The 26,658-nt window shown below is 44.3% G+C and overlaps 1 protein-coding gene across 1 annotated transcript in view; it reads left to right on the plus strand.

The window, feature by feature from the left end:
- The window catches only part of yjefn3 (YjeF N-terminal domain containing 3), a 122,563-nt gene that overhangs the window by 82,145 nt on the left and 13,760 nt on the right, over positions 1-26,658 (plus strand). The window lies entirely within an intron of this gene.

Consider the following 26,658-nt stretch of genomic DNA (forward strand, 5'->3'; position numbering starts at 1 on the left):
TTAAACCACATTGAAATGCTGTGAACATATCTGGTCACCATATTATGAAAAGGATTTGGAGGCATGGAGAAGGTCTGAGGAAGGCCAGAAATATGAGATAGTCATGAATAAATCCACTAGGAAATTCAGGAGAAACATCTCTTCACTAAAAGAGTGGTAAGAATGTGGAACTCACTACCACAGGGAATAATTGAGGTGAATAGTCTAGATTCATTTAAGGGGAAACTAGACAGACAGATGAGGGAGAAAGAATAGGAAGATATAATGATGTGTCACAGGGTATCTGCTAGGAGTTTACATAGCAGAAGTCCGAGGCTAAAATTTGTAGGTGTAAAAACATGAAAAATAGGAGCAGAAGTAGGACATTCAACCCGTCAAGCCTGGTCTGCTATTCAATAAGACCATGCCTGATCTTCTGCCTTAAGTCTATCATCCCGTACTATCTCCATATCCCTTAATTCCCTCAATTTTAGTAGCCAAAAATCTAAGCCCCTCTGTTTTACATATACTCAATAACTTAGAATCCACAGTTCCCTCGGGTAGAGAATGCCAAAGATTCACAACCCTCTGAGTGAAGAAATTTCTCCCCATCTCAGTCCTAAATGGCTGACCCCTAATCCTGAGACTATGACAAGTTCTAGACCTTCATTACATTCCAGCCGGGGGGAAACAGCCTCTCAACATCTACTTAGTTCAGATTGATAGCTATTGATCCCCTTACTCTCTTATTTCAAAGTATTGAAATCCAATCAATTATCCAATCCCAACAACTCCCAGTTTCATAGGAGGAGGTCATTCAGCCCACTGTGGGGTAGAGCTATCCAATTAACCCCAAGTTTCTTGACCTTCACCTCAGCAACTATTTAATGAAAGTCACCGTGCATCACAACCGCTAGGAGTTGGAATATGAAGTTTTTTCTTGGCTTGACCTATGTTCCTAAACTCATCCTGGCATGCAAACACCACCTTTGCTCCTGTTAGCTGGATCTATTTCCTTCCATGCTTTTTCCATTATACCAGTTAAGACCGCAGGTTGTCTGACCTTTTTAATAAAAAAATTTAAACCATAGCTGTTTTCCAATCATCTGGTTCTTGCCTCACATTTAATGAGCTAAAAAATATTTCAACCATGGCTCCCAATATTCCTACCTTTGTTTCTTTGATTATTATTGGATGCATTCCATCTGAATATTCCAATTATTACTGTGACCATTTTATGATTTTCTTGCCTCATTTTGCTACCTTCCCTCTCGATGGGGCCAAGTCTTGCTGGGATCATTACCTCACCCACCTGGAAATTCTCCAGAGCTGAGCGAGGCAGTCAGTGCCAGCGGCTATTGGTCTTTGTGGATTTCACTGATGAACTTGACCCTTTCCTGACCCAGTGTCTCAACCCCCTGATATTCCTCCTTGTAAGTTCCCAGTGGGGCTGCTGAATTGCAATCAGAAAGAACTTGCATTTATATAGCACCTTAACCTGACCTCAGGATGCCCCAAAACTCTTTACAACAACAATTTATATTGAGTTAGCATTTTTAATGTAATGAGTATTATCATGAGCCACATTAGGAGATGTTAGGTCAGATGACCAAAAGCTTTGTCGAAGAGGTTTTTTTTTTATATTCATTCATGGGATGTGGGCTTCGCTGGCTAGGCCAGCATTTATTGTCCACCCCAAATTGCCCTTGTTCAGAGGACATTTAAGAGTCAACCACACCACATTGCTGTGGGTCCGGAGTCACATGTAGGCCAGACCAGGGAAGGACAGTAGATTTCCTTCCCTAAGCCAGATGGGTTTTTACAATGATCAACAGTGATTTCATGGTCATCATTAGACTTTTAATTCCAGATTTTTATTGAACTCAAATTCCACCATCTGTCATGGGGGGATTCAAACCCGGGTCCCCAGAGCATTACCCTGGGTCACTGGATTACTGGTCCAGCGACAATACCACTACTCATTGACTCCCCTTAAGAAGTGTCTTAAAGAAGGAAAGTGAGGTAGAGAAATGGAGGGGTGTAGGGTGAGTTTTCCAGAGCTGAAAGCACCAGTGGTGGAGCAAATAAAATTGGGGATGCACAAGAGGCCAAAATTCGAGGAGCGCAGATATCTCAGAGGATAGTGGAGCTGGAGGAGATTACGGAGATAGGAAGGGGCAAGGTCATAGGGATATTCTAGAAAATGAAATATTTCTGAACTGTAGCCACTTTTGTAATATCAGAATTATGGATGCCAATTTTCACACAGTGAACTCCCACAAACAGCAATGAGACGAAGACTAGATAATCTGCTTTTTTCAGTTGCTTGAGGGATTTTACACCAGGGGAAAACAGCTGCACTGAAGAGCACCAGAGGATCTTTGAGATCCACAAAGAGGGCTGCTAGTTCAATATCACAACTGAAAGACAGAACCTCCAACGCTCGCTTCATATTCTATAGTGATAGCAGCCTTGTCAAGCCTCTGGAGTGGAGCCTGAGCACTCAACCTCATGACTCAGATGTGAGAATGCTATCCACTGAGCCACAGCTGACTGATTGAAACTGAACTCAGGAACACTAACACTCATTAATTTGCATGGGAGATTGAGGTCTATTGTAGCATCCCCTACCGCCACACTGATTGATATCAGTAATAGATTTGACCTTCTGATTTGATGAGGTGCAGTTACCACCCAGGCCACTGGAGGGAGCAGCATCTCAGTACCCATCTGCTCCTTAACCTGGGCTATAGCTTGTCCAATCAGGCTTACCCATGGTGGAAGCAATTTATATAAGGATTATGTAAGATATATGGCACAGAAACAGGCCATTCAGCCCAAACAGTCCATGTAGGTATTTATGCTCTACTCGAGTCTCCTATCTTTTTGCACCTAAACCTCCCATTTTAACCCTTCCCTCCTCCTTCATATGCTTGGCTAGTTTTCTCTTAAATGCTATACTACTCACTCTAACCACTCCCTTTGGTAGTGACTTCCACATTCTCACTACTCTTTTGGTAAAGAATTTCCTTCTGGATTCGTTATTGGCTTTATTAATGACTATCTTATATTGATGGCCTCTCCCCACAAGAGGAAACATTCTCCCTGTATCAAAGCTATCAAAGCCTATCATAATTTTAAGGACCTCTATTGGTCACCCCTCAATCTTCTTTCTTTCAAGAGAAAAGAGACCCAGCCTGTCAATCTTTTCCTGACCTGTATACCCACACATTACTGGTATCATCCTTGTAAATATTCTCTGCACCCTCTCCAGTGCCTCTATATAATTTTTATAATATGGCGACCAGAACTGCATGCAGTACTCTGAGTGTGGTCTAACTAAGGTTTGATACAGGTTTAGCATTCCAACCTTCAGAAGACTGATGGGATTGGATAGATTGCTGGTTTTGCATCCTGTCTGATTTTACTCCCTATCGAGGTCAGTGGAGAATGTTGAGCAGGACGTAAAAGCTGCGGGTTTGGTTAAAATTAAACCCCCTCATGATGTAAAAAGATATCACTCAGCATCTGCACCACACTCTTATTCACTTCTCCAATCTCTTGCCTTTAAAGTGGCCCCACTTTCTTTTTATTAACAGCCGCACCTTAAAAAGGGCTGGGACTAACTTAGTTGCTCTTGCATAGAGCCAGCATAGACACAATGGTCTGAATGGCCTCCTTTTGTGTTGTAATTCTATAATTTTCTCCAATATTCTTTGCAATTTCCTCTGCACCCCTCCCCACCAATTTCCGCCTTTCATCCCAGGTATACATTGGGTTACGATGGAGCTTTTCCTTTGTTTTATGTGTTTTCTGGTTCTGCTTAGCTTTCCTTACCCCCAACAATAATGCTTCCCAAACCCACAGCCACTACCATCTAGAAGGACAAGGGCAGAGGACGCATGAGGACACCACCACCTGGAAGTTCCCCTCCAAGTCACTTACCATCCTGACTTGGAAAAATATCATCGTTCCTTCATTGTCACTGGGTCAAAATCCTGGAACTCCCTCCCTAACAACACTGTGGGTGTACCCACGCCACAGGGACTGCAGTGGTTCAAGAAGGCCGCTCACCACCACTTTCTCAAGGGCAACTAGGGATGAGCAATAAATGCTGGGTTAGTCACATCCTATGAAGGAGCAAAACAAAAATGTGGAGTACAAATAGACTTGTTGGGCTGAGTGGCCTGTTTCTGTGTTGTGTATTCTGTGTAACTCAGCACCTGTGATGGATTTGGTCCAGGATGCCTGAATGACTTTGTACCACATCCAGTAATGCATTTACCAATTAGATCATTAGTGAACTGTTGTCTTAGCTTCTATTTCTTTCTCTCTTTGCCATCTCTTCTCTCCCCCATGGGCTGATGCAGGATAATAGGCATCGTTTTGAGATTTTGGTTAATAATTTCAACAGGAGTGCTGGCAGGAGCCAGTATTAAAATCCAGACCTAAGTATAGCTTACTGTCCATGTCTCCCTCTGAAGATCTCTGGAATGCTTTTCAGTTTTGCGGCCTGCTGGTGTGCGTGAGAATTAAGAAGAAATCATCCCTTTTATTTGAAGTCGTGCTCAATGTAACCATAACAGATCCAGGAACATAGGAATGGGAGGAGGCCATTCAGCCCTTCAAGCTTGTTCTGCCATTCAATAAGATCATGGCTGATCTATGACCAAATTCCATATACTCACCTTTGTCCCAAGTCCCTTGATACCTTTGGTTAACAAATTTTAATAGCCGCAGATTTAAAACTAACAATTGGCCTAACATCAGCTGTAGTTTACGGAAGAGAAGTTTCAAACTTCTACCATTGTTTATGTGAAGAAGTGTTTCCTAATTTCACTCCTGAAACGTCGGGCTCTCATTTTTAGGCTCTGCCTCCTAGTCCTCGACTCCCCAGCAGTGAAAATAGTTTCTCTCTATCAGTTCTATCTGTGCCCCTTAATGTCTTGAAAACAAATGATCATTTAACCTTGTAAATTCCAGGAAACGCAACCCCAGTTTGTGTAATCTTTCTTTGTAATTTAACCCTTGCAAGTCGAGGTATCATTCTGATAAATCTACGGTGCACTCCCTCCCCAAGGCCAATATATCCTTCCTAATTGGGGTGCCCAGAATGGTGATCTACTCAGGGCTTTGTATAGCTGAAGTATGACTTCTGTATCCTTATATTGTCGTCCTCTAGGTAGAAAGGCCAGCATTCCCATTAGTCCTTTTGATTATTTTCTGTGCTTGTTCATAACATTTCAACAATTGATGTGCATCAATCTCCAAGAGCGAGATTTTGAGGTTGTGGGGCGGGTATGGTGGGCAGGCTGAGGAGTGGCTGGGAAATGGCCCGCTGCCCGCGATTGGCCCCGGACTGTGATTTCATGCTGGCTGACCGTTAATTGCGTTAAACGGGCGCTGAAATGCTCAGCGCTGCCTGGGTGGGGGCTGGAGGAGGGCAGGCACTGAAGTCAGCGCGGGCGCTGGGGAGCGCACAATGAAAGCCCTCTGAAGGCAGAGAGCAGCCTCAGGGAGCTGAAGAATTTTAAACCCTTAAATAAAGATTTTAAAATCCCGGAAAAAATTTCCACCTGTAAGAATCACTCACCTAAACATGTCGATGATAAAAATTCTGCCCGAACATTTTTAAAAATTAATATCGGAAAGCTCATCCTGCCATTGGATGAGGTTTCCTCAAAAACCCAAAGGCCGCCTGGCCGATTCGTCTGCCTGCCACCCGTTACGTTGGACAGGCAGTGAAAAATAGCAGTTAATTCATTGATGAGTGGCCTTAATAGACCACTTAATTGTTGGCGGGCGCGCTGCCAGCTCTCACGCGTGTCCGCCGACCGAAATATCGCGAAAGTGCGCAGTGACGTCAGGATGCTCGCCCCGATGTCATATAGCGCTATTTCACGCCCGGGTGTATCAGGCCTGTGTCCGCATGCTGAGTGGAAAATCCTGCCCTGAGTCTCTTTGGACCTCCACTGTTTCTAGCTTTTCATCATTTAGAACAAACCCTAATTCTACCCTTTTAAGGTCCAAAGTGGACGATCTCACACTTGTCGATATTGAACTCCATCTCACAGCCAGAACCCAATCGAGAATTCTTGAGGCCCCAGGGCACCAAGAACGTACAGTTCCCTTGGACGCAGCATACCACCCTCCCATACTTCCCCTCTCAACTCTTCAGCTGATCAAAACCAACCGTAATGGAGAAGAATTGGCTACTTCCCTCTGGTGCTATGATTTGAGCATTGACGAATGGTATCATGTCCTCCTGTTTGACCTGGCCTGCCGTAGGTCCCGCACCTTAATTCCATCCCTTTTTGGTGCTGTTCTTGGGATCTTAATGGCCTCATTAAGCCAGGGCTTTTATGTTACTTAACTTGGAAAACGGCTGTAGGCCCTGTCATTGTTACCATGTTGTAGTAATTATAGTTTTGGGAAATGTAGGATGGTAGCTTTAAGAATAATCCTGTGTTGTAAGATCATATGATCTGTGTAAACCAATGTGTTGGCAGCGCTGGGAACCTCTACGTGGGAATTCTTTTTTAGTTATGGAGCTTGTTGCACACATGTAGTTGCTGCTGCTGTCTTGTAAATAAAATTAAATGTTTCCACTAAGAAAAGTTGTCTGAAGATCAACTCTATAACAAACTGGCGATGAGATAAATCAGGTTCAGTCTTGTACTTCGCCCAGCGAGTATCTAAGTTTGTTAAAAATAAAAGAAGATATACTAATACTCAACCAAAATGCCACAGTTTGGCAGAATGTATCCCTTTGAGCCAGCCACAGATGATTGATCTCAATATATAGAATATCTTGTGTTCTTCTTTCAAGTAAACAAAATCACAGGGGAGGAAAAGAGGAGAGCAATTGTCCTGAGTATTTGTGGGAGCAAGACCTACAGTTTAATTCAAAGCTTGATGGATCCCAGTGCCCCAGATTCGAAGACATTCAGTGAATTAGTAGACCTCGCTAAGGGGCATTTTCAACCCAAGCCCTCAGTCACAATGCAGAGGTTCAGGTTCAATTCGCAGAATAGAGCCCTAGGGGAGACAATTGCTACCTACGCGGCAAAATTAAAATAACTAACAGAATATTGTGATTTCAATGAAACCCTGAATGATATGCTCAGAGATCATTTAGTATGTGGCGTGCAGGAAGACACTAGCCAGTGAAGATTGCTGGCTGAAGTGAATCTTGATTTTGAGAAAGCGTTAGAAATAGCGCTGGGGATGGAAAGCGCTGTAAGGGATTCACAAGCAATTCAAGGGGCACAAAATGGCGCCGTTCTCCTGGTCGGGTGGGAACAGACAGCCAAAAGTGGTGTGAAAAGCTGAGACTCCGCCGTGAAGCGGGAAACAGCCCCCGCTAACCCAAAACTGAGGGGAAACAGCTTAGCAACTAAACTGAAAATAACTTTCATCGGTGTGGAAACAGTCAGACTTCTAGCGATTGGCAATTTAAACCAGTAGAATGTTATTTTTGTCACAGAAATGGACACCTAATGAGACATTGCAAAGCGAGATTTAAACCGGCCTCCAAAGACAAACGAAATCCAATGAAGCCTATAGTGTAGAAGAGCCAGAAACAACCAATTCTGACATTTATTCATTATTCAACATGAAAGTTGGGAAGACAGAGCCAATATTTGTTACAGTGCAAGTGAATAGCAAACCCTTCAAAATGGAAGTGGACGCAGGTGCTTCTACCACTGTAATTGGAGAACACACTTTCAGATATTTAAATAAAGGTGATCAACAATTAAATTTGGAACAAACATCTGCCAAATTGAAAACGTACACAGGCGAAGAAATCCAAGTAATAGGTATCACCAGAGCAACTGTTCATTATAGATGCCAATTGGCACAGCTACCAGCAATGGCATTAGAAGGGAGAGGACCAGGCCTTCTAGGTCGAAATTGGTTAAGGGAAATTAACCTTGATTGGCCAGTGAGATTTCAAAAGGAAGTGGGAAGAGTTCATGTCTTGAAAAAGGAACAAGGCAAAGTACTTCAGAGAGAGCCTGGAGAGTTCAAGGACTGCAACAGGATGAAAAAGGAGTGTGTGAGGATTCAACAACCTGAAGAAATGAAGACTGTCTTAAACAACGACATGGAAGAACAGCAGAAGAAACCCAAGGAGACTCTGCTGAACAACAGAATTAAAAATGAAGTGAGTGAGTTTCACAAAGGAAAGGAAAACCTGTTGAAAGACCTTCGCACTCTACAGGGATCCCGTAGGTCAAAGTTTGTGCCTCCGGAAAATTATGAAGAGAAACAGGAAGGATTTACCGTCACTCTGAACAAACTGAAGAACCAGTTGGCAGAGAAGACGCAGCAGTGTTCAAGTTTCCAGGAGGAAGCCAACAGACACAAGAAGGAGACAGAAGAGCTGAAGAATCAACTGAATGAAGCTAAGGAGGCTTTGAAAGCAAAAGTCGAAGATATTTCCAAGATGCGAGTAGATAATGAAGTCATGGGCAGCTCAACTACTGAACTCAGACAAGCTGAGATTTCACTTGAAAGAAGTCTGGCCGATAGTGAAGTCAAAAAGAAGATCGAGACTAAATTCTTTGGTTAAAAAGAAGAAAACACATAGAAATAAGATGCAGAGTTACTGATGAGGCACTGTCTTCAGGCAAGACTAAGCCTGATATTTCCCAATTTTGAGGGGAAGGTGGAGAATAGTCAAGGGAACCAAAAAGTGACTTATGACTTGCATAGTCATGAGCAACAATTTACTGTTGGAGAAACAGTATATGTAAAGAATTTTGGTGGAGGACCGAAGTGGTTACCTGGTAAAGTAAGCTCTGTGACTGGACCATTGTCGTACCACGTGGAAGCGGAGATCACCTGTAAGCATGTGGATCTTTTAAGAAAAAGAGAGACACCCCAACAAAACAATGTTCCGCCTGTAACCATCTCTGAACCTGTGGTTCCTATTGAAGTTGCTCAACCAAGGACAGATATGCCTGATGTCTCTGTTGGAGTGGACGACACTGAACTGCCTGTGGCTAATGAGGTACCTAATGTTAATGTGGTTCCAGAGAATGTGTTTCCTACAAAAGAATCTGAAGTTGTGGAGCTACAACGTTCCACACGGATCAGGAATCCACCTGAAAGACTGAACTTGTAAATTTCATGAATCAGAATCACAGAGCAGAAGAGGCCCTTCGGCCCATCGAGTCTGCACCGGTACGTGAGAAACACCTGACCTACCTACCTAATCCCATTTACCAGCACTTGGCCCATAGCCTTGAATGTTATGACGTGCCAAGTGCTCATCCAGGTACGTTTTAAAGGATGTGAGGCAACCCGCCTCCACCACCCTCCCAGGCAGTGCATTCCAGACCGTCACCACCCTCTGGGTAAAAAAGTTTTTCCTCACATCCCCACTAAATCTCCTGCCCCTCACCTTGAACTTGTGTCCCCTCGTGGCTGACCCTTCAGCTAAGGGGAACAGCTGCTCCCTATCCACCCTGTCCATGCCCCTCATAATCTTGTACACCTCGATCAGGTCGCCCCTCAGTCTTCTCTGCTTCAGCGAAAACAACCCAAGTCTATCCAACCTCTCTTCATAACTTAAATATTTCATCCCAGGCAACATCCTGGTGAATCTCCTCTGCACCTCCTCCAGTGCAATCACATCCTTCCTATAATGTGGTGACCAGAACTGCACACAGTACTCCAGATGTGGCCGCACCAAGGTTCTATACAACTCCAGCATGACCTCTCTACTTTTGTAATCTACGCCTCGATTGATAAAGGCAAGTGTCCCATATGCCTTTTTCATTACCCCACTAACATGCCCCTCCGCCTTCAGAGATCTATGGACACACACGCCAAGGTCCCTTTGTTCCTCAGAACTTCCCAGTGTCATGCCGTTCATTGAACAATTCCTTGTCAAATTACTCCTTCCAAAGTGTGTCACCTCACACTTTTCAGGGTTAAATTCCATCTGCCACTTATCTGCCCATTTGACCCTCCCATCTATATCTTCCTGTAGCCCAAGACACTCAACCTCACTGTTAACCACCCGGCCAATCTTTGTGTCATCCGCAAACTTACTAATCCTACCCCCCACATAGTCATCTATGTTGTTTATATAAATGACGAATAACAGGGGACCCAACACAGATCCCTGTGGTACGCCACTGGACACTGGCTTCCAGTCACTAAAGCATCCTTCTGTCATCACCCTCTGTCTCCTACAACTAAGCCAATTTTGAATCCACCTTATCAAATTACCCTGTATCCCATGTGCATTTGCCTTCTTTATAAGTCTCCCATGAGGGACCTTGTCAAAGGCTTTGCTAAATCCATATAAACTACATCAACTGCACTACCCTCATCTACACACCTGGTCACCTCCTCAAAAAATTCAATCAAATTTGTTAGGCATGACCTCCCTCTGACAAAGCCATGCTGACTATCCCTGATCAAACCTTGCCTCTCCAAGTGGAGATAGATTCTCTCCTTCAGAATTTTCTCCAATATTCTCTACCACTGACGTGAGACTCACTGGACTGTAGTTCCCTGGCTTATCTCTACAATCCTTCTTAAATAGCGGAACCATATTAGCTGTTCTCCAGTCCTCTGGCACCTCCCTCGTGGCCAGAGAGGAATTAAAAATTTGGGTCAGAGCTCCTGCGATCTCCTCCCTTGCCTCCCTCAGCAGTCTGGGACACAAATCATCTGGACCTGGAGATTTGTCCAATTTTAAGCCTGCCAACACCTCCAATACCTTGTCACTCCCTATATCAATTTGCTTAAGAACCTTGCAGTCTCTCTCCCTGAGTTCCATACCTTCATCCTCATTCTTTTGGGTGAAGACGGATGTGAAGGATTCGTTCAACACTCTACCGATGTCCTCTGGCTCCGCCCATAGATTGCCCCCTTGGTCCCTTATGGTTCCCACTCTTTCCCTGGTTATCCTCTTCCCATTGATATACTTATAGAATATCTTGGGATTTTCCCTACTTTTACCAGCCAGAGCTTTCTCACATCCCCTTTTTGCTCTCCAAATTGCTTTCTTTAAGCTCCATCCTTCACTTTCTGTACTCCACTAATGCCTCTGCTGACTTGCTCCCCTTGTATCTGCTAAAAGCCTCTCTTTTCCTTCTCATCATATCCTGAATATCTCTGGTCATCCATGGTTCTCTGGGCATGTTACTCCTTCCTATTACCCTAGAGGGAATGTGTTGAGCCTGTACCTTCCCCATTTCCTTTTTGAATGCCCTCCACTGCTCTTCTGTAGATTTCCCCACAAGTAGCTGTTCCCAGTCTACCTTGGCCAGATCCTGCCTTATTTTACTAAAATCCACTCTCCCCCAATCCAAAATTTTTTTTGCAACTTGTCTATTTCTTTGCCCATAACAAGCTTAAATTGTACCATGTTGTGGTCGCTATCACTAAAATGCTCCCCCACCACCACCTCAGCCACCTGTCCGGCTTCATTCCCCAGAATTAGGTCCAGAACTGCGCCGTCCCTTGTTGGACCCTCTACATATTGACCTAAAAAGTTCTCCTGTACATATTTCAAGAAATCCACTCCATCCAAGCCCTTAACACTATGTCTCTCCCAATTACTGTTGGGAAAGTTGAAATCACCTAATATGACCTGTGTAAATACTGTAATGTCATGAGATAAATATCCTTATAAATACAAAATGTACAAAAAAGTTATATTTTAGTGTAGCTTTAAGGATAATTCTGTGTTGTAAGATCACATGATCTGTGTAGCCAAAGTGTTAACAATGTGGGGAACCTCTATGAGAGAGTTTTTCTTTAGCTATGGAGTTTGATGCACACGTGTAACTCTTTCGAGTTATCAACAGTTCGCATGTAACTCTTTCGAGTACATTCATAGTTCTTGGTTTCCGGGAGTGGGACATGAACCCACAACCTTCTGACTCAAAGGCGAGGGTGCTATGAACTGAGCCACAGCTGACACCTCGATGCACACGTGTAGTTGCTGCTCTTGCTGCTGTCTTGTAAATAAAGTTAAATGTTTCCACTAAGAAAAGCTGTCTGAAGATCAACTCTATAACTCATGACTTGTCCTAATTTCTCAGGCACATATCCCAAAGGGCTTCAAGAACAAAGAATTCACTGTTGCTTTATAGGCAATCATGAAGCCCTTTAGGCTCAAACAGTAAATTAGGCCCAATAAGTGGCTAAGTTAGGACCAAGCAGTTAATTAGGCCCAAACAGTTATAGGCTGTAATAGTTAATTAGGCCCAAAAAGTAAATTAGGCCCAAATGGTTAAATTAGGACCAAGCTGTTAATTTGTCTGTAACAGTTAATTAGACCCAAATAATTAGTTAGTCCCAAATGGTTACATTATGAACAGTTACAGTTAATTAAGCCCAAATGATTGAAGTTCTTTCGAACCTGACTGACCTTGTTCTCGGTATAAGGATAAATGTAGGATTAAGCAGCTGTCAGTCCTCAGAGAACACGGGCAGAGATAGGGCCATGAGCAGCCAACTTTTCAGCCCAAGCACTTTGTAAGTGGATCCCATGAATCACTCCTCAAATTGTTAAATCTCTTCTCCTTGCACACACCTTAAATTTCCTTTTGACCCCATTTATACTGTCTCAATTTATGTCTTTCCTTGGTAACTTATCCCAATGTTTTATTACTCCATCATTGAAAAGTTCCTGTTGTATATCGAATTTTACAGCTTGGAAACAGGTCTCCCCTAGCTGGTCTATTTATGCTCCACATGAGTCTCCTTCCACCCCTCTTCATGTACAGCATAATCTTTTGTTCCTTTCTCCCTCTATTTATCTAGCTTCCCCTTAAACGCATCTATGTGACCTCAACTTGCTTGACCTCTATGTGGCAGTGAGTTCCACAGTAAAGACGTTTCTCCTGAATTTCCTATTGAATTTATTAGTGACTAACTTGTATTTATGTTCCTTTGTTCTGGTGATGGTGACTCTGGAGAAGGTGGTGGTGAGCTGCCTTCTTGAACCGCTGCAGTCCATATGGTGTAGGTACACCCACAGTGCAGTTAGGGAAGGAGTTCCAGGATTTTGACCCAGCGACAGTGAAGGAATGGCGACGTATTTCCAAGTCAGGATGGTGAGTGGCTTGGAGGGGAACTTCCAGGTGGTGGCGTTTGAGTGCATGTGTTGCTGTTCTCCTAAAATTCTTGGAGTTCTTGGAATATTCTTGGAGGTTTCATCGCATGATCTACCACCAGCTGCCTCCCCTAAACAAGCAATCATTTTTCTCCATCTCCAATATTCTTATGTCTAATAAATAAAACAATTCAAAAAAGATGAAAAAGAGCACTTTTTAAAATATCCTTGTGATTTTCCTCCCTGGGAATTGCTCCCAGCAACTGGAGATTAATCTTGAATTCCTGGAGACTCCATGTCAATCCTGGAGGCCTTTCAAACCCTAATTCTTACTCATCCAAATCCCTGGTGTGCAGGAACCTGTTCAATTTGCTGCCTGGCCACTGATTCCACCAGCAGGAGGGTCAGTAACCAGCGAATACAGATTTAAGATAATTGGCAAAAGAACCAAGGGTGAAACGAGGTGATTTTTTTTAAAATGCAGCGCGTTGTTGTGATCTGGAATGCACTGTCTGACAGGCTGGTGGAAGCATATTCAATAGGAATTTTCAGAGACAGAGAGTCAAAGAAAAAGACTTGCAGGGTTATGGGGGAATGTGCAGGATGAGTGGGACTGATTGGATAGCTTTTTTTTTCCCAAGAGCTGGCACAGGCACGATGGGCTGAATAGCCTCCTGCACTGTACGATTCTGTGACGCTCTCTGTCATCTGTATTGTGTATGATGGCAAAACACGTTCCATTCTCGAAGAGGCTGTAAAATAAAAATATTCTGAGTTAATGTGGAGAGGCAAAACTAATTTAAGAGCAAGTGGTGCATATTTTAAAATCCTTCCGTGATAGTCAGAGAATCATTAATATTGTTGCTATTCTAAGATGTTCGCTCTAAGTTGATCAATGTCGACTATTAATTTTTTGCAGTCACTAGAACTAGAGTTTCTTAATATAACTTGAATATCTAACGGGCGTATAGGATTTCGCACTGAGAATTTCCAGTATCTTGAACAAAGCCGAGGAAGAGCTCAGTAAATTGATATGATGCAGTAAGAGACACCAGATAGATCCATACACGCTGAAGGAGGTCATTCACAGAATCACACAGTGCAGAAGAGGCCCTTCGGCCCATCAAGTCTGCACCGACACGTGAGAAATAGTGGGTGGCCAGTTTTTTAAAGCTTTTCAATGGGTCCCACCACCCCCTGTTCTTTCCCCATACCCCTCAAATTAATCCTTTTCAAATATTTATCCAATTCCCTAGTGAATCTGCTTCTGCTGCCCTTTGAGGTAGCACACTCAAGATCACAACAACTCCATAAAAATAATTCTCCTCATCTTCTCTGAGCTCTTTTGGTAATTACTTTAAATCTACTACTGACCCTCCCGCAAGTGAATAAAGCTTCTTCATACTTATTCTATCAAAACCCCTCATAATTTTAAATCTCCTTTTACCCATCTCTGTTCTAAGGAGAACTAACCCAGATCTCTCAATATTTCTGAAGTCCCTCAGCTCTGATCCTGAGTAAATCTCCTTGTCCTTCCTAAAATGCAGTGCCCAGAATTGACATCAATATTCCAGCTGAGACCTCATCAGTATTTTATAAAGATTTAGCATGGATCCTGTGCTTTTTAAAGATTTCTCAACTTGCATCACTATACTGTCCATTAATTTGGAATGTAGTTCCACGAACGTTACTAAGCTCTGGTCACACAACAAAGCAGCTGTGTTTTAATCTATTGATAAGCCAAACTAAGTAGTTTCTACCCAGCTCTTCGTGTGCTCACACTACAGAATCACCCCTCTTTTGGGAGTAACTGATTGGGCAATTTCATTCAGAAAGGCCACATGGATAGATTACGTTGGAAATTGAAAATTTCACATGGGTGCAATAGAGGATGTTCTTCTGAAGTTGCAACTGAGTTGCGTTGTTGCACAGTTTAGGGAGAGCTTTGTCTGTAACCCTGTGCTGTGCCTTGATGGGGACAGTGTAGAGAGAGCTTCACTCTGTACCAAACCCCGTGCTGTACCTGTCCTGGGAATGTGTGATGTGGACAGTGTAGAGAGAGCTTCACTCTGTACCTAACCCCGTGCCGTACCTGTCCTGGGAGTGTGTGATGGGGACAGTGTAGAGAGAGCTTCACTCTGTACCTAACCCCGTGCCGTACCTGTCCTGGGAGTGTTTGATGGGGACAGTGTAGAGAGAGCTTCACTCTGTACCTAACCCCGTGCCGTACCTGTCCTGGGAGTGTGTGATGGGGACAGTGTAGAGAGAGCTTCACTCTGTACCTAACCCCGTGCTGTACCTGTCCTGGGAGTGTGTGATGTGGACAGTGTAGAGGGAGCTTTACTCTGTATCTAACCCCGTGCTGTACCTGTCCTGGGAGTGTCTGATGGGGACAGTGTAGAGGGAGCTTTACTCTGTATCTAACCCCGTGCTGTACCTGTCCTGGGAGTGTGTGATGTGGACAGTGTAGAGGGAGCTTTACTCTGTATCTAACCCCGTGCTGTACCTGTCCTGGGAGTGTGTGATGTGGACAGTGTAGAGGGAGCTTTACTCTGTATCTAACCCCGTGCTGTACCTGTCCTGGGAGTGTCTGATGGGGACAGTGTAGAGGGAGCTTTACTCTGTATCTAACCCCGTGCTGTACCTCTCCTGTGAGTGTCTGATGGGGACAGTGTAGAGGGAGCTTTACTCTGTATCTAACCCCGTGCTGTACCTGTCCTGGGAGTGTTTGATGCGGACAGTGTAGAGGGAACTTTACTCTATCTAACCTTGTGCTGTACCTGTCCTGGGAGTGATTTATGGGGACAGTGTAGAGGGAACTTCACTCTGTATCTAACCCCGTGCTGTATCTGTCCTGGGAGTGTCTGATGGGGACAGTGTAGAGGGAGCTTTACTCTGTATCTAACCCCGTGCTGTACCTGTCCTGGGAGTGTCTGATGGGGACGGTGTAGAGGGAGCTTTACTCTGTATCTAACCCTGTGCTGTATCTGCCCTGGGAGTGTTTGATGGGGACGGAGGGAAGGGAGCTTTACTCTGTACGGGTTGAATTTGTGCTGCGATGTCTGTAAAGGGTTAATGTCTGCAATTGTTGACAGAGGAAGATCCCACCTTCTGGGTACCACACGGACTGATCTGAACTCACAACTGTGCAATGCTCAGGAGGGGTTGATACTGACCCTGTGCCCCAGTCTTAAATTCCTCACCAAAAATCTCGCCTACCTCCTGAGGCCCAAATAATGACAACCCAGTCAGTGAATTGTAAAATAAAACAAAGGGTTGGAATAGTAGGAGGTCTGAGTTTAATGTGCATAAAATGTGGTGAATGAATTCCAAGGGCAGACTTCAGAGAACTGAAGCCTCATTATTAGAGCTCCAGGCCTTCTAAGTTGATAGACTATAGGTCAGAGCAAGGCAAGCGTAAAACAATTCAAAAGAAAAGCTCATCAGTTTGCAGCCACATTTGTTAAATATATTACCGGACCTATAATAATCTGTGGAATTTGGGAAAAGTTGCAGTTTCATGTGGAAAAGTCATTAGGTCAGGCTGGTCTCGATCTAAAGATCCTTCATCATGTTCAATTGACTCCGTGTTTTATTAAAACGGGACTTTGAAGAAACTTTTCAAAGTTTTGTTAAAACTTTGGACCAAAAATTTGGCCCATTTAGTGGTTGCTAACTGGCCATTCTAACGTTCCAATATGGTGGGCAGGAACTGGCACAGGTCTCCAATTGGTTTGCGCTGGCATCAAGAATGCGGGTTGGGATTATTTAAAGGGCCGAATGTTTTATCTCAAAGGACCCCTACACTTCCTGCGCATCCTGTTGTCGATGGTGATTTCCGTGCTGTGAAAGTTCATCACGTAGGGCGAGGATGGAGTGTTCCAGAATCGAAATTTCAAGGGAGCGGAATCTCTTCTTCAATTGATAAAGATGTCTGGCCTGTTACAGGAAGAATGCAAGGCAATGTACATGCAGTCTGTGGCATCTTCGGGAAGCTGCATGCAGGTGAAGCCCGATGTTCTCTCATCCTGTTTCTCACTCTACACGGAGACTTAACTGCAACTTGAGCACATAATCCAGGCTGCCACTCCCAGTGTAGGACTGAGGGAGTGCTGCACTGTCAGAGGTGCTATCTTTTTTGAGACATTAAACCAAGGCCCTGCCTGTTTTCTCAGGTAGACGTAAGAGATTGTGGTCTTCGCTTTCTACTCCGTTTCCCTGCTTCATCCTTGCACCCTTCAGTACTTTTTCTTTAAGCCATTCTCTATTTTGTCACCTGTGGTAAAGCATTCCATTTTCTAATAACCCTTTGCATGAAAGGGAAACTCCTAAACTCTCCTTTTATACTTCCTCTATTAATCCACAAGTTGCTTCCTTGATACTGATGACCCAAAATAATTTTCAATTTGCTCTCTCAAAACTTTGCACTCCTCTATTAGATCATCCATCCTTTAATCTTCTGTACTCCAATGAATGCAATCCTAATACTTCATCAAAATTATATCCCCCATCCCAGTCTTTTCTGTTACTCCAATATTCTTTCCAGTTGGCTTCTCAATATGTTTTAAAAGTTCAAAGATAAAAGCAAAAAACTGCGGATGCTGGAAATCCAAAACAAAAACGAAAATAAAAATACCTGGAAAAACTCAGCAGGTCTGACAGCATCTGCGGAGAGGATGCTGTCAGACCTGCTGAGTTTTTCCAGGTATTTTTGTTTTTGTTTTAAAAGTTCATTGTTGGGGATGCGAGCTTTACTGACCAGGCTGGCATTTATTGCCCACTTCTTAGATAACCTTGACAAGGTGGTGGAGGGCTTTCTTTTGGAACCACTGCAGTCTGCACAGTGAAGGTGCTTCCACAGTGCTGCTAGGAGGAGGTTTCAGGATGTTGACCCAGTGACGATAAAGGAATGGGTTGGATATGTCCAAGTCAAGATGATGAGTCACTTGGAGGGGAACTTGGAGGTGGTAGTATTCCCATGCAGCTGATGCTCATGCCCTTCTGGGTGACTGTGGTCCCAAATTTTGTAGTGACCCTCAAATCCCTCAATCTCATTTACCGACTTTTTACTTGACCTATTGATCAACACAGCGTTAGCTGTTGAATAATGTTTATTCTGCTCAATCCCCTATTCTATGGAAGAAAACATCTCTTTGAGTAACAAGTCTGGTGGGAAGGCTTGAAAGCTACAATCTTGTTATCTTAGATAAAAACAGTTCCCACACTTGCAAATTAGCGTGAGATTCCTAGAGGAATTGTGTCAAAAACAAACAAATTACCCTGCTGGATATTTTGAGAAAGGAATTTATTCTTAGCAGGCCTTGTGTATCCAGCTGACAACTGAACACACTATGATACTGCCAAACATTCTTCTGACAGTGGGGGTGGGGGTGCGGGTGAGGTGGGGGTGGGGGTGTGGGGTGAATGGATAAGATAGAGATATAACTAGGGTATTCAGGAAAGATATGATCAGATGGGGTGAAGGGCCTTTCTCATTTGCATCAAAACTTTGGCTGTTACGAGGAACGTAATAGGAGCCATCATCTCTTTATGAGAGACCCCTCTGGTTCCTTCCCTTCAGTCCTCAAAAGGGCTAGAAACTTTTATGATCATGCTGTAAAGATTGATCATAATCTAACATTGAATCATGAAGAAATTTGATCAAACTTTAAACTGGCTCCTCCTCCTTCGGGTACCATGTTGGTGACCATGGACTCACATTGGATTGGTCCATGATTATGTTTGGAAAAGTACTGCAGTGGTTTGCTGTTGCCTTCTGCAGTATGGCTGACCAGGAAACTCACCCACTCTTACCACCTGCCATCAGGTGTATTACAGGCTGATAATCAATCTGTTTAGTCACATTATGAACACACCTTCTGTAGCCATCAGGTCCAAGATCCCGATCTTAAACCAACTACATATTCAATTTTAAAGGGGCATTTTGCTTATTAACAAAACACATTCCAAACCTTACCTAAATGATTACAGCAATAACTTGCATTGTGCCCATCAAATACTCCCAGGGCAGGTACAGCACGGGGTTAGATACAGAGTAAAGCTCCCTCTGCACTGTCCCCATCAAACACTGAATTGTACTGTGAAATCTGAGGTGAGATAATAATGCAATGATTTCTTTTATGAAAACAACCTAAGTAGCTCTGTTAAATCTTTCCATTATTTCATTCTGCTTGGCCATGGGATCCTTGTGTTACCACTTGTATTTCTGTAAAATGTGACACAGGGTGTGTAATATTTTCACAGCTTGTCCACACAAACACCCAACCGTACAGCTACAGGTCCTGCTCTTCCAAATGTGAGTTATGTCACAAGAAAGCATCTTGAGCTGCGTGACTTGAAGGTGTACAGGCCCGTCACTGGTGTAAGATGAATAAATGGGTCATGACACATTCAGTGTAATAAGTAGTTTAAATGTGAATGACACACTAAGTAATTTCAGTGACAGCAGTGGAACGTTGGACCTTGGTTGCAATCATGTCTTACAACCTATAGTTAGGGCTGGCAAACACACTCTACCCAGCACTCAAACAATGATCTTTGTAGAAAACCAGACTAATTAGCTCTGTTAAATATTTCCATTACTTAATTGTGCTTGGTCAGCGGGCTCCAAGTGTTGTCACTTTGATCTCTGAAATGTGACGCAGAAGGCGGTATTTTCTGTTCTGGAGACTAAGTCCAGTGGTGGGCGGGAAAATTGGCGTGATTCCTGCTGGGCAGTGGGGCAAGTGAACATGTACGATCTTCCACTTTTCAGCTCATTAATTATGCATCCGCGAGGAGCTCGGTGAATCTCATAGCCGGGGTAGGCAGGAAGTCACCCGCCCCACCATGACCTCATTGGGTTGAAGGTCCTGGCGCAATATTTAAAGGGCACCCAGACAGCCATTCACTCAGTGCAGGCCAGGAGCACCGCATTGCTCCTCCAGAGTCCTTGTGGCTGCAGCCCGTACTGGAGAAGCTGATGGATGTGAGTAACCACATCCCGGGACACACAAGGGCACCTCCGGCATTGCCTCTTGCTCATCTCTAGATAAGAGCACCGCCAGCGATACACCCATGGTCGGGCCAATGTTTGCCAATGCAGTGGACCATGCTCACCAGCCTCTTGATCTTATAGAAGCCCCTCTACCTCTTGTTGCTCAGGCCCTTGCTCCTCCTGGCCTTGTGCCAACCTGTGAAGGGCCCTCCTTCTCCTCATCTGGATGAGAGCCAATACCAAGACAGGGTTTCCTGCAGCCTGCAACATCGACACCTCAGTGGACATGTGAACGAACTGAAGAGATACTTTAAGTTTATAGATTTCCTTCCATCTCAAAGCCAACAGGCAAGTGCTAAGCCCTTCATCTGGCCTCTATCTAGACATGGCAACCCCATCCCTTCCAGATAAAAGACATATTGGAGGACCAGTATTCCTCCCGTTCATACATGGATGTGTAAGGAGACATTGCTCTTTGACCAGGGTGATGAGAGCCATGTGCAAGAAGCCTCACGCAGACACTAATTCACTAGCCTCCACTACGCTCAAAACTCTCTAGAGAGACAGTTGCCTTGGGAGCATAGATAGACTAACCGCACGATCCCTTGTCAGCCATGACCATTCACCCAGGGGGATGTGGGTTTGAAGTCAGGAGTTTGCTGCTGTCCACCAGCTGTGACCCTTGGAGTCATCCACCTCCCTCCCTCCCTCCCTTCATCCCTGCCTCTGACTGCAGCTGATGGTCAATAGCACAGAATGAATGGCAGCTCCACATCTTGCTGGGATCTCGATGTTATAAGACCCTTGAGTTGGGAACAAACCTGCTGCAATGTGGCCTTCACCATAGAGAGCAGAACACATCTGAGCATCTTTGACATCTAGTTGCCTCATGATTATTAGGACATCTCTTTAGTCGGCCACGTGTGCTGACCTTGAACTCTACTCATCCAAAAAGACCCTTCTTCCACCTCGAGGGATCTCACTGACTGACTAACTGCATGGTCAGGGTCAGTTTGGTAAAATAGTGCATGTCACCTGTCAAACTTGCTCCACCACCTTCTACCCTCCCCCTGTCACCCACCAACTTCTCCCCATCACACTAGACCCATCCAATATTACCATTCCTCTCCCCTCTGTCACCTTTGAACCTCCCCCCGTTACCCTGGACACTATCACCTCCACTTGCCTTTCCTCCCCTCAGAGCTGACACCCATTAGTATCCCCTGACCCTGCCCCCTCCCATTATCCCAGCTGTTTGCCTTGTCCCCCTCTGTGACCCACACGATGAGACCTTCACCTACCAAACTCTCACCCTGGACCTGCCACCCTACAGCATCCCGCTCCCCCCACTGAATGTGACTGTTCCCTCCTATCACCAATACCCTGAGTTCTCTCTCCAGGACCCCATCATCGACACCACCGACCCCAGCCTCCAAGGCACCCCATCCACCTCCAACCTCTGCCTTTCCCCGAACACACTCACCTCACCCCCCCCCACCCCCCCCACTTTACTGGATATTCTCCCCACCCTTCCCCTGTAAGCCTTCCCTCCCCTCCCCCCCCTTCCCTCCCCCCCCCCCCCCCCCCCCCCACCCCTCCTCAGCCTTTGCCTGCCCATTTCCAGCCACAGTGCAGTGTTTGCTAATGGCCATATTCAATATGAGTGAATTTATGTGAGATCCTCAAGGGGGAGAAAGCAACATCGACGCACCTCAAAGTCATGGAAGAGGTGAAGCTTGCCAGATGTACACTACTTATATGCAGTTGTAAAACAATGTTCTAAATTCTCACTGGCTGGGGCCTTAATTTGGAGGGGGCACTTAATTCTGGTGAAGTGCCTTTTAATGAGAACGTGTGAGATGCTAATGAATGCAAATGGGGTTCCTGACATTGTTCGTCGGGAAGCTCGACCCGCCTTAAAAGTCGGGAGAACAAAATTCCAACGGTTTACCCCACCGCCGAAAAACAGATTTTTGCCTCCCGCCAAATTAAGTGCCCCCCGCGTGCCACTACCCCTGCTGCTGGTGGGAGCAGAAAATTCCTCTCGGAATGTTATTTCACTGCCATAGATCCCTTAGTTTAGATAGTGTAAATACACAATGCAAATATACATTTATATTAGAATCTATATTAAATATCTGCCTATCATATATTAAATTGTATATCAGCATATTTACACCTTTTTTTCCCCATTATAAAGCCTGTGACCTATGTAAACTTGTCACGCACTGATCACAGTGCCACCACAGGCAGGAGGGTATAATTACAATATGACTCATTTACTGTCTATATAAATATCTGTAATATATTAAAAATCCCAATTGTGTCCTCATAACTATGGTTCCTTCCTTGGCATAATCCTGTTTGCTCTACAATCTCTGTGACTTTAATGTTGCTTCTATAATGGGATATCTAAATCTGCACACTGTGCACTAACTGTGGACTAACAACTGTTCTGTACAAATATAGCCCCACCTCTTTGCTCTTGTACTCTATGCCCCTGTTCAGAAAAATCCAAAGTGTTTTATCTATCTGCCCTTGCTAGGGTTGCCAACCCTCCAGGTTTGTCCTGGAGTCTCCAGGAATTAAAGATTAATCCTTTGGACACTCACTGGTTGAGAAAAATCACAGGCGCGTTAAAAAAGTTCCACGTTTAATTTCACATTTGTCAATTATCTATAAGAATGTTGGAGATGGGGGGAGGTGGGGAAAATGGTTATTTAACTAGTTGGGGCAGTTGAAGTGGGCAGGTGGGCATGGAGTAATACCCCCAGGAATATGTCAAACCAGAGTTGGCAACCTGAGCTCTTCCACTTTGAAGAAAAAGTCATGACCCAAGGAAGCATATAGTTGTCTTTGAGAGGATGCAATAGAAGTTCACTAGTTTGATTTCTAGGATTAGAGGGTTGTCCTATTAATAGAGATTGAGGAGAATGACCGTATATTGTCTGGGTTTTAGAAGAATGAATTGTGATCGCAGGAGGTTTAGGGGGGATGTGAGGAAAAACTTTTTTACCCAGAGGGTGGTGACGGTCTAGAATGCGTTGTCTGGGAGGGTGGTGGAGGCGGGTTGCCTCACATCCTTTAAAAAGTACCTGGATGAGCACTTGGCACGTCATAACATTCAAGGCTATGGGCCAAGTGCTGGTAAATGGGATTAGGTAGGTAGGTCAGGTGTTTCTCACGTGTCGGTGCAGACTCGATGGGCCGAAGGCCCTCTTCTGCACTGTGATTCTGTGATTCTGTAATAATCTTAATGGGCTTGACGGGGTAGATGTTAGACTCGGATGCAGGGTCTAGAGCTAGGAGTCATAGGCCGGGATTTTCCGGCTGTGTCGTGCCGGGACCCGCCATGAGAGATTCAGTGGCCCAGCCAAAAGTCCATTGACTTTCAGCAGAACTGGACAATCCTGGCAGCGGGCGGGGCTGGAAAACCCTGCCCATAGTCTCAGCATAAGGAAAGGAAGAAGAAAAGTATTACATTTATATTTTGCCTTTCATGACCTCAGGATGTCCTGAGGCACTTTACAGTCAGTGAAGTACTTTTGAAGTGTAGTCACTGTTGTAATGTAGGAAAAGCAGGTGGTAAAAAGGGCTTGACCAATTTGGACTGAGATGGGGAGAAGCCTTTTTCACTGAAAGGGTTGTGAGTCTTTGGAATTCTCTATCCCAGAAGGTTGTGGATGCTCAGTTGTTCAATATATTCAAGACTGAGAGTGATAGATTTTTGGACATTATGAGAATTAAGGGCTATCTGGATGGGGGAGAAAGTGGGGTTGAGGTAGGATATCTACCATGATATGATTGAATCCAGAACAGGCACAAGGGGCCGAATGGCCTACTCCTGATCTTATTTCTTATGTTTTTATGTCATTAACAGGTAATCCTTTTCTCATCCTCACCCTTCAACCCCTCCCCCATCACAGTCTTCCATGGCTCACTGCTTAATCAGTGCTTTTGTTGCCATTGCTCCACTGAACTTTCCTTTCATGTTCCTTCCAGAATTCCCTCCTGAGACATTCTCTCTCCTCCATATATCCTCACTGTGTTGGAATCAGGACGCATTGCTCTCCCTCCAACTTATAATCATTCTCTCCTAGGACTTCAAACACTGTGGACTCCTCACCCCCTTCAATCTTCCTTTCGTTCCGCCAATCTTCAACTTTGACAAACCCATTGAAGATAAGCAAGCTTCATCCTTAAAATATCCAATAGGGGATCTTCAAGAGTCCTAAGGAGTTGTTCGCTATTGCTTATTACCAGTGAGGTTTTAGTGACGTGAATGTTTTAGTCAATGATGCAATGATGAATCTAGTTTTGATCTCCCATTTTGTCAGTGGAAATGTAACGGTTCAGAGATTTTAAACGTTAATGTTCTACAACTTGGGTTTGGCACTGATGTCGCAAATGGAAACCAGGTGATCAGCTGGCTGTTGGGGAGTGGAGGAGCTGCCACCATTTCCCTGACAGATACACGATGAATGAGCCCCTGGTTACACACCTGGTCTCCATTTTCCTTCAGTCTGCCCATTGTAAATGATATCATTCTTCAATAACTGACTTTGAAGTTTCATTTCTGCTCTGTGCTTGAAAAGGAGGATCAAAGATGTTGCTACTTACATTAACTTTTTAGTTGCCAAATCCCTTTGTAAGCTTGCCAGAGTCACAGGAGCAAACAACTTGCCATTGAGAAGGTGGTGGTGAGCTGTCTTCTTGAACTGCTGCAGTCCATGTGGTGTAGGTACACCCACAGTGCTGTAATGTAGGAAACATAGTAACTAATTAGCATACAGCAAACTCCTACAGATAACATTGTGATGAGATAAAATAATCTATTTCTGTGATGTTCAATAAGAAGTAAGTATTGGCCAGGTCACCAGGGATAACTCTGCTGCTCCTCTTTTAAATAGGTTTTTTATTCATTCATGGGATGTGTGTATCGTTGTCCAGGTCCATGTTCTGTGAACAGATAATTATAAAAAATATTTCAAAAAGGAGCAGCAGAGTCATCCCTGACATCCTGGCCAATATTTAATAATGTCATTGGGATGTTTTGTATCCACCTGAGGGGGCAGATGGGGAATAAAAACAGAAAATTCTGGAAAAACTCAGCAGGTCTGACAGCATCTGTAGAGAGAGAGAGAAACAGAGTTAACGTTTTGAGTCCGTATGACCCTTCTTCAGAGCAGGGCAGATAGGGCCTCAGTTTAACAGCTCATCTTAAAAAAGTGGTACCTCTGTCAGTGCAGTACTCCTTCCACTGGGAGTATCAGTTTGGATAAAGTCTCCGGACCTACAACTACGAACATAAGAAATAGGAGCAGAATTAGGCCATTCAGCCCCTCGATCCCGCTCCGCTATTCAATAAGATCATGGCTGATCTGTTTGTGTTTCGAGTTCCACATTCCCATCTATCCCCAATAACCTTTGATTCTCTTGCCTAACAAGAATCTATCTATCTCTGCTTTAAAAATATTCATTTTTAATTTGATTCTGAGGCAGAGAGTTCCAAAATCACACAACCCTCTGAGAGAAAAAAATTTCTCCTCATCTCTGTCCTATAAGGACAACCCCTAATTTTAAAACAGTCCCCCCTAGTTCTGGTCACCCACAAGAGGAAACATCCTTTCGATGTCCACCTTGTCAATGCCGTTCAGGATCTTATATACTTCAATCAAATCACCCCTCACTCTTCTAAACTCCAGTGGAAACAAGCCCAGTCTGTCCAGCCTTTCCTCACAAGACGACCCACTCATTCCAGGTATCAATCTAATAAACCTCCTCTGAACTGCCTCCAACGCATCCTTCCTTAAATAAGGAGACCAAAACTGCACACAGTATTCGAGATGCGGTCTCACCAATGCCCTGAGTCAGACTCAAGAGTACTACCCACTGAGCCACTGCTGACACCTATTGGAACGGGTCACCAATGATTTTTTTTATTCGTTCATGGGATGTGGGTGTCTCTGGCTAGGCCAGCATTTATTGCCCATCCCTAATTTCCCTCGCCCAGGGGGCATTTAAGCCGGGGAGGCGATGGTGTAGCGGTATTGTCGCTAGACAAATAATCCAGAAAGCCAGAGTAATGCTCTGGGGACCTGGGTTTGAATCCCCCCGTGGCAGATGTGGCAATTTAAATTCAATAAAAAACTGGAAATAAAAGTCTAATGATGACCATGAAACCATTGTTGTAAAAACCCATCTGTTTTAACTGCCCTCCGAACAAGGGCAATAAATGCTGGCCTAGACAGTGATGCCCACATCCCATGAATGAAAGGAAAAAAAAAATTAAGAGTCAACCACATCGCTGTGAGTCTGGAGTCATATGTAGGCCAGACCAGGTAAAGACAGCAGATTTCCTTCCCTAAAGGGCATTAGTGAACCAGATGGGTTTTTACAACAATCAATGATAGTTTCATGGTCACCATTACTGAGACTAGCTTTTAACTCCAGATTTATTCATTGAATTCAAATTCCACCAGCTGCCATGGTGGGATTTGAATCTACGTCCCCAAAGCATTAGTCCAGGCCTCTTGATTACTAGTCTAGTGACATTACCACTATGCCACCACCATCTCCCTCCAGTAGAAAATTAGTA

The sequence above is a fragment of the Cetorhinus maximus genome, chromosome 13, assembly GCF_964194155.1.
Source record: "Cetorhinus maximus chromosome 13, sCetMax3.hap1.1, whole genome shotgun sequence".
Lineage (NCBI taxonomy): Eukaryota > Metazoa > Chordata > Chondrichthyes > Lamniformes > Cetorhinidae > Cetorhinus > Cetorhinus maximus.